Source organism: Opisthocomus hoazin, chromosome 6, assembly GCF_030867145.1.
Source record: "Opisthocomus hoazin isolate bOpiHoa1 chromosome 6, bOpiHoa1.hap1, whole genome shotgun sequence".
Taxonomy (NCBI): Eukaryota; Metazoa; Chordata; class Aves; order Opisthocomiformes; family Opisthocomidae; genus Opisthocomus; species Opisthocomus hoazin.
This window is the reverse complement of record NC_134419.1, coordinates 15,750,150-15,762,712: the sequence shown is the minus strand read 5'-3', so window position 1 is coordinate 15,762,712 and position 12,563 is coordinate 15,750,150. Positions and strand designations below refer to the sequence as shown.

Genomic DNA, 12,563 nt, shown 5'->3' with positions numbered 1-12,563 from the left:
AGGATCGTTCTACATAAAGTCTTATACATAGAATTAATCCAAAACATCCAGGAAACGTCCGTCATGTCTTAGAAATTTAACTAATACTATCCATGCATGTGTACAATACGTGGAATATGTATTGGAAGTCTACAACAAGAATCACCATCTATACATTTTCTTAATTTGCAATGACCTAATTATCATTTTATTACAGTAAATCAGGGAAAGAAAGGTATTTTGTTTGTTTAAACACTCATTATTCCAGTATTTATTGAATTATACCTCAAGGTATCATCTCAAAACATGTGGCTATTCCATTACGCTTTGCCATTCAGACTGCTGTTGTACTCAATGCAGTTATTCATAAATGACTATATAACCTAATATATTTTGTTCAATCAGTCCTCATAAGTGTTTTTTACTGATAAAACATGATTAGTTTTATTAAATGTGACAGGTATATTGCTTCTGCCAAGTAAGTGAGTATTAATGTCTCACTTTTTTTTGTTTTTTAAAAAAACAGATGGAAAATTTTAAGAATTAAGGAACAGCTTGAATGTCATTTACATGAAAACTGTACAAGTATGACATTATTGTCACTTCTGTTGCTTGTGCTGATTTTTAAAAGTATCTAATTTACTTATGCCCATAAAAACCTGGTGCTAATGAAACAGAAAACCTGTGTTACGCTATGGCTAAAACAAAGTATCATGATTTTATTCAAGTAGGCTCTTCCAATGTAGCAAATAAATTACCATTGTTCTACCCTCGCAATACAAGGGTGTTAAAAATACGTATCTTAATCCCAACTGTATTATCCTCACAACAGAATTAAAGTTATATACACATCTTGATTTGCATATTATACAGCAATCTCCATTGAACTGAATTTCTGGAAAATCCTTACCTCACCGGGCAAGAAAAAAGACACACTGTGTAAAGAAAGATTATGTCCATGGCCTCCCCATAATTCCTCAATAAGATTAAATTAAGAAACCTCTCTTTCTTCATCATGACTAATACATCAGTATTTTCCCATGCAAAAAGGATGGTGCAACTTTTCAACTCCTAGCACCTATAAAAATCTCTATGAAAGACATCATATATATTTTTTCTGTAAATCTTACCATTATAATCCTATTGGAGTGTAATTGCTGTGGCTAATATTCTTACCCTGTTATGAAAATGCTCAACATAAATGTGGCACTGAGTTGTTAAGATAATACATGATCATGCTGTGAGAGGGTAATACCTATACAATAGCCCTTGCCAATACCATAAATCTCTTTATTAGACAACAACCTATTACAGGAGATCTACTTAACTGTTTCCCTACTTAGAGGGCCATTTGGTGTTACAATAACAAGCTGACTTTTCACATTAGCAAGGATTAGCCAGTATAAATAATAAATTGACACCGAGTTGCTCTCTTTTAGATATGGTAAATCTTCCCTGGTGTTTAAAAAGAGAATCCAAACTAAAACCCTAAGACCACATTAGGCTGAACATATGTTAAGTTTAAAGTTCTGTTAAAACTAACAAAAAAAAAATCAACTCTCAAACCAATTTATGGGGCAGATTTATTACAGGAGAGCATGTTATGGAGAGCTGTTTCTGTTTTATGGAATGTGCATGCATACTGCTTTATTTCCTAACAGCATCACAGCAAATCATCTTTAAATTTACTGAAATATTTTGAAGTAAAATGATTGCCACCATTTTTCCAGAGATAAATAGCACAGAATTCATCTAAGTGCCATCTATTATGCTTCTTGCTCAGCAAGCAAAACTGCGTTAGAAATGAATTACTTTCTTCTCTGGAGTCTTAACTTTTTGAAGGATCACTTTCACCATTCAGAAAACTACAATACAAATTATAAAACCTGCAGTACACTAGATAATTTCTTTCATTGTGCTAGATTTAGGAAAAATTTGTTTAAAATAAGTATTTCTGATTCTTCAAGGTAGTTTTTAAGTTACAAATTACAAATAAGCTTAGGTTATGACATTGTTTGCTCTTTGTTTTCAGTATTTTTCTAAAGCTGAAGACGGCAATCCTTACCACCGTTTGCCTGCTTTAGTCCGACCATACGAATTAATCAATTATATCTGGATGAAGCTCATTCACCTTTTTATATTTTATAACAGAGAAAAAAGCAAAATTAAGAGTTAACCTTGCATCTGCAATCACCATGATTATGATTCATAGCACTGCTTGCATAAATAGAAAAGACTTACCTATTGCTTTTTGGCTAGAACACTACTCTGCACAAGATGACCGAAGACTTGAAAGCACTGTGTTGTCTCTCTTATGCTGACACGACATTTTTAGAATCAGAGAAAACAGTTTGTGCAACAAAAATCTGCTTCCCGTCATACAAAGTACCAAAACTGTCCTCTTGCACCTCGACATGCAAGAACTGTTTTCCTCAGTTCCTTTTTAAACTTCCAACAAAAGGGCACTTCTCTGAAATATGCAATATTTCTGAAGTCATCTTTTGCTTACCGATGTTTTGAAATTTTTGCCCATTGTTATTTACTGTTACTGATGGACAGCCTTTTCAAAAGCTATCTTGCAGAGCCTTTCTGCTCTGTATAACAGAGAAAGCACTGTGAAATGAAATTGTACTTACTGGAAACAACTCAGCCCTGAATGCCTTGATTACTCCGATTATCTCATATACAAGCTCCCTCTGCAGGTAGCAAGAAGAATGAGCAAAAATATGTGAGAAATGTGGGTAGCAGCCAGCATAGGAACCCAAATAACCAGTCATCATTTTAAAGAACCCCCCCAGAAATCCTTCTCCAATATTACATGGCATAAGGAGCTAACACAGAAAATAATTTTTTTTCCCAGCTCTTTATCTTTTCTTGTCCCCTCAGAAAAGTTAAACATTCATCTTTAGTCTTTCCTGTATCAAAATACAGATATCTTCTTCCAAGTCACCTAAATTCTTTCAGGGCGGGGGGAGGGGGGGCGGAGGGGGGCAGGGGGGAGATGGGGGAAAAAAAAAAAATTGCTCTGCTTACCCAGAACCAAACAGAAATGAAAGACCACCCCAAATAAGAAAGCAAATTGGTCCTATCTGATGGACCTACCTAACCCAAAAGCAAACAAACAGCAGCATCTCTCATTCTATTTACTGCCGGGAGATAAAAGCCAATGCCACTTTTGGACACAATTACACATGCACTCCACCAAAGTTTGAAAAGCAATTGAACTGAACGGTAAGTTATCCTGAAAATTAAAAAAGTCTCTATCAATTTGTATCAAATGATGAAATAACGATGTAGTGTTCATCCAACCGGAGGTAAACTGCTTTTCTTCGAGAAGACATTACCCTTACTTAAAATTTCTTAAGTTTGTTCACTGTAATAGCGTAAGCTTTCTAGATAACAATCCCTTCAATGCAAATGGGAAAAAGCTTCAATGAATGAAGCTATAAATATTAAGCAGATCAAAATTAAGCTTTCATCCTGTCTAACCTTTAGCACACACTCAAAAAACTGGGAAGCCATCAGGCAACATTAATTTCTCTTCTAACATGGAAAGAATGAAAGTATGCCTGTGGTTTTGTTTCTCTTATAGAGCCAAATCCCACTTTCTTTACTTCTGCAAGTAGTGCCACTAGACTCATGAAGAATACTCACAGAATAAATGCATATGCATAGGGCATAAAGTCACATATGCCCTATGTAACTTTAATTTTCACTGGGAAAATAAACTCCAAAATATAACCTTTCAAGGATTCAGTGTCAGCTTTAAAAAAAAAATACATAGTGGAAATAGACTCATGATATTCTAGTATGGCTCCCGCCATTACATGGAACAAATGTAGGACAAATTTGGGGTGTTCACTTCCAGATGATGAGACTGCTGCATACAGAGCTCTTCTCTGCCGCCAAAGTATCTTTAACAGTTGGACCCACAACTGGTTATTACCAGATACTGTTATACACCTCCTCAGATGAGGGAAAGAATGAGGGAGTAAAGAAAGCAGAAGGCGGGGGGAAAAATGTCACATTTTGGAGAGATGATGGTCTATTCAAGCACCGGGTAAGATTACTGCCTAAAGGGCAAAAGGATTTCATCTCACTTTCAAATTGTGCCTGCCTGCAACTCCCCTCCCTCTCTAACACAACTCCCAGCCTCAGCCCATCTTCCTGGCACAGCAGCTCAGCCAGGAACACACCTCAACGGCGGAGCCAACCTTCTCTCCTTTAAGCACTTTATACTGATTCACACAGGAATCTGCCTCACCAATTGACAGTCTGCATTTAAGAAATACCTACTGGACTGAAGTAAACCAAAGCTGCAGGAGACACTGCCCTTCAAAAATTAAATGACAAATTTACCAACAAATTAATTATGAACTGGTCTTCTGAAGAACACTCACTTCATTCAAACCAAAGAGTAATCATTATTCATTCTGGGAAAGCAAAGTTTTCCAAATCGGTCACTTTGCATAGGAATAAGCTTAGAAGAATGAATAAAAGAATGCCTGGATCAGATGAAAAGAATTCCGCCCAGCATCAACACCAGCATCGGGAATTTGCCAGAGAAATGCAGAGTCAACAGCAGAACTTGTTCTCCGGAATTTTTTCTTAAAATGTCACTTTATTTAGAAGCGACGCTGCCTATTGTGAGGGCACTGTTTCTGAACACTGTTCACACCGGCACAGACTGCTATGCCGTAAAAAAAAATGACAAATACGATACTTTAAGAGAATGTATAGGAAGGTGATCTAAAGTCTCCTCCTGGCATGTGAGCTCTCTCCACCACTGCAGCACTCATTTCAGGGTACGGCTCTCTATACCAGACGCCATTCACAGCAAACTAAGTGCGATAGTCAGACACAAGGTCAGTCATCCTCTCCCCAGCTGCCAGAAACAATTTTAAACAGTAATCAGCGTTAGATTATTCTGTCATCTAGATTCAGAACAATAATCGGTTAGAGGTGTCGACTGATAGGAAAATACCAACAATGGGCACAAAGGAAAGCAGCAGCCTACCCTAAACGAGAGGTTTGGGATTTTACCATGTCCACAGAAAACTAAAAAACAGAAGAAGCTTAATTTTTAAAGCATGATTCTCCAATGATAAATTGTTTCGCTGCTACTTTACTGATATTATCTATTTTTTCAACAGTTGCAGACACAAATCTCGTCGTACATGAAGGAGATGCACCTCTGCAGCGGCGGTGCAGGTCGAGCGCTCAGCTGCTCGCTACACTGTCCCCCCCGCAGAAAGCAGCAAAGCAACCCAAGAAATATGAAAATTCCCTTCTTTACCGACCGTCTTTACCACAACAGGTATGAACACTCCCAACACCTAATCTATGCATCAAGGCATCCACAATTTAAGAATTAACATATTAAACACACTTTTATTTGTACAGTATCAGAATCACGATCTTAAAGAGCAGTCTTCATTCCTGTTATTTCATTCCAGCTTTTGTAGCTCACTGTGGCCAAGTAATACATCAATACATCATTAAAATATAAACACAGTATAAAAAAACCTCATATTCATTGATCAGTGTCAAGTCAATCTGCATTACATTTTAAAAACTGTTCCACATTTCCCTTGTATAGCCACTTGGGCAAAAGTAAGTACGTTTCTTGGGTGGTGAACACATTGTAAAACACTGTCAAAGCGAAAGGATAGTCATTTCAGAGGTATTTAGTACACCAAGCGACAAACCCGGCAGACCTAGTCTCTACCATATTTGTATAAGGAAATTGCATAAGATAAATCTCCTATGACAAAAAAAACTGCATCACGTTAAAAGGAAAATATTCTTAGTATTGCACGTACATAAGAAACCTAAGTAGCCTCTCATTACCTCTAACTAGATTTTCTCCAAAGCTAGCTACTTTCACTACTGAAATACAGACACTGATACTTAAATCTTTTTGTCTAAATGTTAGTGTTTATAATGTGCTCCTAAGAGATTAAGATTAGGAAAAAAAATAACCACACAACCAAGACAGGCCCTATTTTTCTCAGCCCATGATCACTTGTCAAGCCATGATTAATGCTGTGCTCTGTAGAGGGAGACATTACATCTAGGCTACAACAGACCTAAATTTTACCCTAAGGCAGAAGTCTGATTTAAACATCTCTATTCAAAGTGACATTTGTCCTCTCTTTTCAACCAGTTTCCTCTGAAATTCCAGTAAACTGACTTTGTGACCTACAAATGGTCCATTGATTCTAACTTGTCGTGTTGCCTGTCCTTGTAGCAAAGTTAGTTTTGGTGACTGAATGAAGCAAGATGTTATGCATTCGAGAAAAATACAGGAGCGGAGTCCATTAGGTGCTCTATTAAATGCCGAGTTGGACAACAGCGACTAGAATTTACGGCTACAAGGATTCCAGCTTACACAGAAGAGCTAAAGATAAATACTGAGGTCAACATTAAAAATCAGAAAATATTTTTATATTCAGATGTAACAATGGCCTTCATATTCTGAGGTGATGAGCAAAGATTTTTTTTTTTTTTTTTTGTATCACAGACAAGAACACGGGCATCGTCAGAGCCACCCTGAAAAGTAATTACATTTTATCTCTTGCCTTTCACTCTGAAATGTCTGCTAAGGTATTTACATTCATCTGTTACAAGAACAACAAGCTAGACACCAGAGAAAAAACTAGTTGTGATCACTTATCTCAAGTAAATGCTGTTTCTCCAGTGAATGGTATTATTCTGTCTATTTTATAAAGTTATTGTTAGATCCTCCGATTTATCTGTAACTGCTATTGTAGGAATAAAAATAAGACATGCTTATACCTTATAAAGAAACAGCCAAATAGTAGACCTGGACAGGTAGAATAGTCAATATCCTTCTTACTGAACATGAAAAATGCCAATGTTTGATAACATTCAGCAATTTAGACAGTGCTGGCAAGTTCCTACTAGCCAAGGAAATCTTATTTCTGGTGCTTTTCAGGCTAAATTGATTTTTTTTTCCTCCTCTTAGCTGCTCTGATAATTGAACAAATTTATATAAGTGTGATGGTATTTTACTTATCTGACAACACACAAAACATTCCCCCAACATGAAGTACCTTACCCATAAAAAGGAATTTTTGTTGTAATTAAGCAAACTGTATTTCAGCTTGCTTTGTGCCAGGATAACAATCAATAGCATTTTGTTGGAGACTGCACTCTATCTGCAGGTGTTCAGCACTGTGCTGGCTTCAGTCAGGCTGCGATGTTTTTGATTATTATGCCTTTCTAAATAATTTGGGTAAACAGCAGGCTAGAGGAAGTTGAATCATTACTGTACCTTGTGAAAACAAAAAAGAAACAAATCATGACATATGCAGATTACATTTTTCTCAACGCCATAAAACACTCCATTTAATGTAATGACCCATAACGTGGCGATGTTACCATTCCAAATTCGAAGGTTGTTTTTTTTTTCTCTACAGAAAGAATTCCTGGTTAACTATCAGTTCGTATCTAGAGAATTCTGTAAGACCTCAGCACTCATTAAGCAAGTGTATTTCTATAACTAAATCGCTTACAGTAAGCGACAAAATCTTCACAGCCTATGCTGCAGAAACACATCTTGTATATTACAGATCGGAAAAAAGCATGAACTCCACGAAAATTTTCTATTGAGAAAGGCTTTAAGCCTGTCATCTTTCACCTTTTAAATGAAGAATGTGAAAAAGAATCATATTTGTTACATAAAGTCTCTAAGTATTTTCTAAACCAGGTATATATTCATGTTAAATCACAAGTTAGCAATATTCCAGAGCCACCTACTACTTTAAGAACTGTTGGAAACAAAATGCAGCTATCTTTGAAAACTATTTAAATATTAAACATGATTGTTAAGAATACTGAGAATGGCCTTAAAATAGCTTTTTGTTTTTCCAGTTGTCTTGACATCCAATTACAACCGTGATGGTTTAAATCTTTTACTTGTTTCAAACTGAGGGGTTAAAAAAAAAATAAGAGAGAGCTTTTAAGTTTACAAGCTGCACATAAATACTTAAAAAGGTCAATTTCTTGCAATTTCAAATCGCTTTTGTACATCACAAACATCAACCCTAAAAAATGCTTGGAAAGAGTCTGTTTAACATGACACCTCCAAGTATCACATCTGACTATAAATTTCACTAGCCTGTGCTCTACAGTATATTGCTTTATAACTGACTGCTTGTCTACCTATGCATAAATATGATTTCAATTACACACCAGACATAGTTTAACAACTTCTCTTGCAGTTCACCAGGTAAAATCATTAATCGTTACTTCCAGTTCTCATATTATCAGTCATCCACAGATATTCCTCAGTGGAAATGCAGGGGAGACATAGAGCAATTTTTAATATAAAATATCTCCAGGTAGTTATTGGTAGGTTTTTCTTCATTATTATTACTAAGCATGGTGCTACCCTCAGCAAGAGACGCATTAGAAGTCAACAGTATTTTCTTACGTGTATGTCAGCATCTTAGGTGGACACAGGATGAGCAAGGGCTTGGAAATACATTAACTTTTTAGACCAAATTTTGGTAAAAACTTCTGATTATGTTTGTACCCTCTCTAAACATTAAACAACTATTTATGTTGGATGGATATTATTATTTGTATGTATTTATGACATGCTATATAGAAATGTATTGCAAATATAACTTCAATAAATATTTTGCCCAACTAGAGACTTCCCTTTCCAACATCCTTAACTGAAAATTACGGGTCTTTCTAAAACACTGTAATTCAAGACTGCAGCATTTTTTTCATCGTATCTATTTTAATTTTAAAAATATGTATTAATCAACATGTCATGTCTACATACTGCATTTTCAGAAATAAAAATAATCATATTATATATTAACACAAAGACAATAAACTCCTAGGACTGTACTACATTGCTTATTTAAATTTTATGAAGGTGCTTCCTTACTAGAGACTAGAATTCCTGAGTAACTCCCCTTTCCTGACTTTATGTATTAAAAGCAGTAAGAGATAAATAAAACACTGAGAAAGGTTCTGAAGTGATCAAATAAGAACTAACTAAGCAAACTGTGTTTTTTTTAAAGCTCTCCTCTTGCTCATTTTAAGAAGGGAAACACCCAGAAGCCTGGTGTTAATGTCTCTGCTGATTGTGAAAATTGCAGCAATAAAAACTCCAACTGCTTGTCTTAAATTAAGACTTGCAAGGCTACATGTGCGATCTGTATCTTTACATTAGTTTTTATAACATTTGGAAGTTTGGTTGCCTGCTTTGATGTCAGTCTATTAATAAGCAGGGGAGCCAAAAGCCAGGGGAAAAAAAAAAAAGTTTACTGGAAATTCTCAAGTCAAAACCTGAAGTAATTGGTTTGTTCTACCCCACATGATTCCATATCCTGATTTCCCCCAACCACCAGCTCCCTCAGCTATCTGAACGTCTACGCTTTTTTGCTGTTGCCAACACATAGTAACCCACAGTGATTGAAAATGGCAGCTGAAGTGCTGCTGCAGCACATTAATTTTTCTCTAAGTGGTCCAATTTTGTCCTCTGAATGCTGAAAATCTTCTTTCCACGACGTTCTTTATACCTTCAGAGATTTGTCGAATTTGGGGTTGCCATCATATAAACCGAAGTGCAACATTTTCAAGACAATTTTTAGATTATCCCTAATAGCTGAAAGGATAATGCGCTTTCTTTATAGCACTCTGCATTCAAAGCAGACTAGTTAACAGCAACTTAAGTGTGATAATGGCAATTACATCAATATGTTCCTTTTACACCACCAAAAGGTACTACTTCAGACAGCTGAAGACATTAGGTAAATAAACTGCTGAAAATTACCTGGAAGTAATGACACGCAATTTTAGGACCACTAAACACATCTATTTACAAAATGCCCAAATGGTCATGTCCATTTAAGAATAACAGAAATCTATATAAATTATTTAATTAACTGCAGGGTTTTTCACCAAGACATACCATATATACTCCGTTTCTTCATTAAATGAAAGGAAATTGAAGCATGAGCGAAGACATCCTACTCTAAAAGCACATCACTTTCATGACTTACAAAAAGAACACAGACACCAACACCCCCTACACCCCTCACAACCCACCCCCCGCCAAGCCACCAAATGGAGAACCAGAAGGAAAAAAACCAAACCAGACCAAACGCTACAGACCAAGAACTTGAAGCAACTTTTTAAAACCACAAAATGTATGTTTTACTATCTGTATTATTCAAGCGAAAGGTTTAGAAGGCAGGAGTAGGCAAGGAAGGCACAGGAAGTTCTTCTTTGCCAGAGAAATAAACCAGAACCCAGTCCCCAAGAAACATCTGGTCCCTGGAAAAGGTCCCAACTTATTGACAGGTAACTGGATTTTGCTTGGCTTTTGGGTTGCTAGATTATGAATATTGATTTGCAAAGATAATAAGGTAGGCCGGGCCACATCCCCTTTCAGACGCAAGGAAATAGTAACAAAAGAATAAAAAATTGCAAATATGTAGTCATGTAGAACAACTTGCAATGAGCTGAGTGTTCTACATTGCCATCAAAGCAGCACTCCTACCACACTTTGTTTCAAATTATTTATTACGGGCAATACTAACCACAAATTAAGTTATCTTAGTAAACACAGTATCACTGATTAAATGAGATTACAAGAAGTACTCGTTCTCACTTTTTCTAGAACAAAAAGGAAATGGAAGCATATGGCCAGTGGGGATCAAAACTTCTTTTAAAACTCTCCATAAAAATAATCTATTATTCCAGCCTACCCACCCAATTAAGGAGGGAAGCGTATTTGTTTCAAAGGTCTGGAATCGAGAGGTCTTTTATTACAAGATTTCATTTGTTTTCTGAAGTAATTAGAAGGTCTTCCCCATTCAGTCTCCGCACACAGTAGCGTGTAGGCCATATCCAGGGCATGAGTGTGGTAGAAAGGGCTTTTCTAAATCCCCCTGACAGAGAGGAGACATCTGAAACCACGCAACAGTGCCTGTCATAAAAGGTCACTTTTTTCCCCCCTCGGAACAAACCATTAATCAATGGAGTGCAATTGTCCGAGCGCTCGCAAGAGCTCTGCAGCGAAGGGACCTTGTTTTTCATTCGCATAATTGCAAAACAGCAGAAGTTCAGAAACACAACTCAAATCCACCTCCCCATTTTGCCCCTTTACAATTCCCACTGCCCTTTGGGCCTCTGCTTGGAAGCAAATGGAAGACAAACTGAAGTTTTCTCAATTGAGCCGGGGCTAAGGAACCTTTGATATGCTAATAGTCTCCTTCAAACACTAAGAACTCACACTTGCATTAATTCAAACAATTTGCGCAGAACGATGCGAAATGGCACCTCTTTCCGCGGCAAGCAACAAAAGGAGGGAGCCGGGGCGTCCGAAGAGCAGAACGCCCGTCCCGCAGGACACACACACCCCCCCCCCCGCCGCGGGGCATCTCCCCGAGTCCCCGCACCCAACGCACCTGAGCGCGGCGGGACCCCGCGCCCCGGCGCAGACCAACAACGCGGTGTTATTTTTAGAGCCAGACGCAGCAGCGGTGCCTCATGACACGCTCTGTTTTCTGTCTCCAGATGGCCCCAGATTTCTACGTGTGAAAATAAATAGGTGTTTTTTTTTTTAATTAAAAAAAAAAAAAGTTGTTCTCACTCCACAGCCGACAAAGGATAATTTATTCCTTTCCCCAAAGCCCCCTGCCCCACACGCACGGGCCGGTGGACGGACACTCGGCTGAGTTACAAAAATAAACCCGCAACAGGTAATTATTTACTGAGCGGAGGCAACTTTGCGCGCTGCGCGCCGCGGCCTGCTCCGCGGGCGGACCCCGGCCCCGCGGCCACCCGGCGGCTGGGGGGGGGCAGCGGGGATCCGCCGCGGCTGCCGCAGGCCCCTCCGCAGGGCTGCGGGGGGGAAGGGGGGGCCGGCCCGGCTCCGCGCCGACGGAGAGCGTCTGTGCGGGTCGGCGGCGCCGCGTTGCCCGCGCCCGAGGGCCGCGGCCTCACCGAGGGGCACGTTCGTCCTCCGGCGGCCCCCGGGAGTGCGACGGGGGGGTGGGGGGGGGCAGCGGCCTCGGTCACCAGCAGGCGAGGCAGACCGTGAAGCGAGTGCTTCCCCGCCGGCGGCTGGGCGGGCGCCGCCAGAAGGGGGGAGCAGGCGCCGGAGACAGGAGCGGCGGGGCTGCAGCGCGGGGCTCTGCTTACCTCTGTCCGGGAGGCGAAGGCGGGCCGGGGTCTCTGGGCCCGGCGGGACCCGCCAGCCGGGTCACCGCGCGGGGCTGCGGGCGAGCGCGGCGCGGTCAGTCTCGGGGCTCCGGCGGCGGCGGCGGGGCGGGCGGCGGGCTCGGGGCGGGAGGCGGCGGCGGGCGCTGCGGCTCGGCGGGCCGGGGCAGAGCAGAGCAGGGCGGGCGGCGGCTTCTCCTCTGCGCAGCCAGCCGGGAGGCTTTTCTGGGGCTAAGTCAACATTTTCCTGCAGTTTCCGACACTCCGCTCCGCACGAGACGTACGATACAGCCAGGCTCCCGCACGCACGCACAAAAAATTAAATTAATTAAAAAAAAAACAAAACACGAAATGGCAGAGACGACGGGCGCAGC

General features: G+C 39.8%; 1 protein-coding gene across 19 annotated transcripts in view; it reads right to left on the bottom strand.

Annotated features, from left to right (window-relative positions):
- The window catches only part of ADGRL2 (adhesion G protein-coupled receptor L2), a 159,974-nt gene extending 147,681 nt beyond the window's left edge, over window positions 1–12,293 (bottom strand). For 18 of the 19 annotated variants that reach the window (XM_075424784.1, XM_075424794.1, XM_075424788.1 and 15 more), the window contains exon 1: window positions 12,172–12,293. The gene's annotated coding sequence lies outside the window, so the exon portion shown is untranslated. Of the gene's footprint in view, window positions 1–11,435; window positions 11,494–12,171 lie in introns of those variants that run through there. The other variant, XM_075424785.1, reaches the window with a different exon arrangement.
- Window positions 12,294–12,563: the final 270 nt, after the last annotated feature.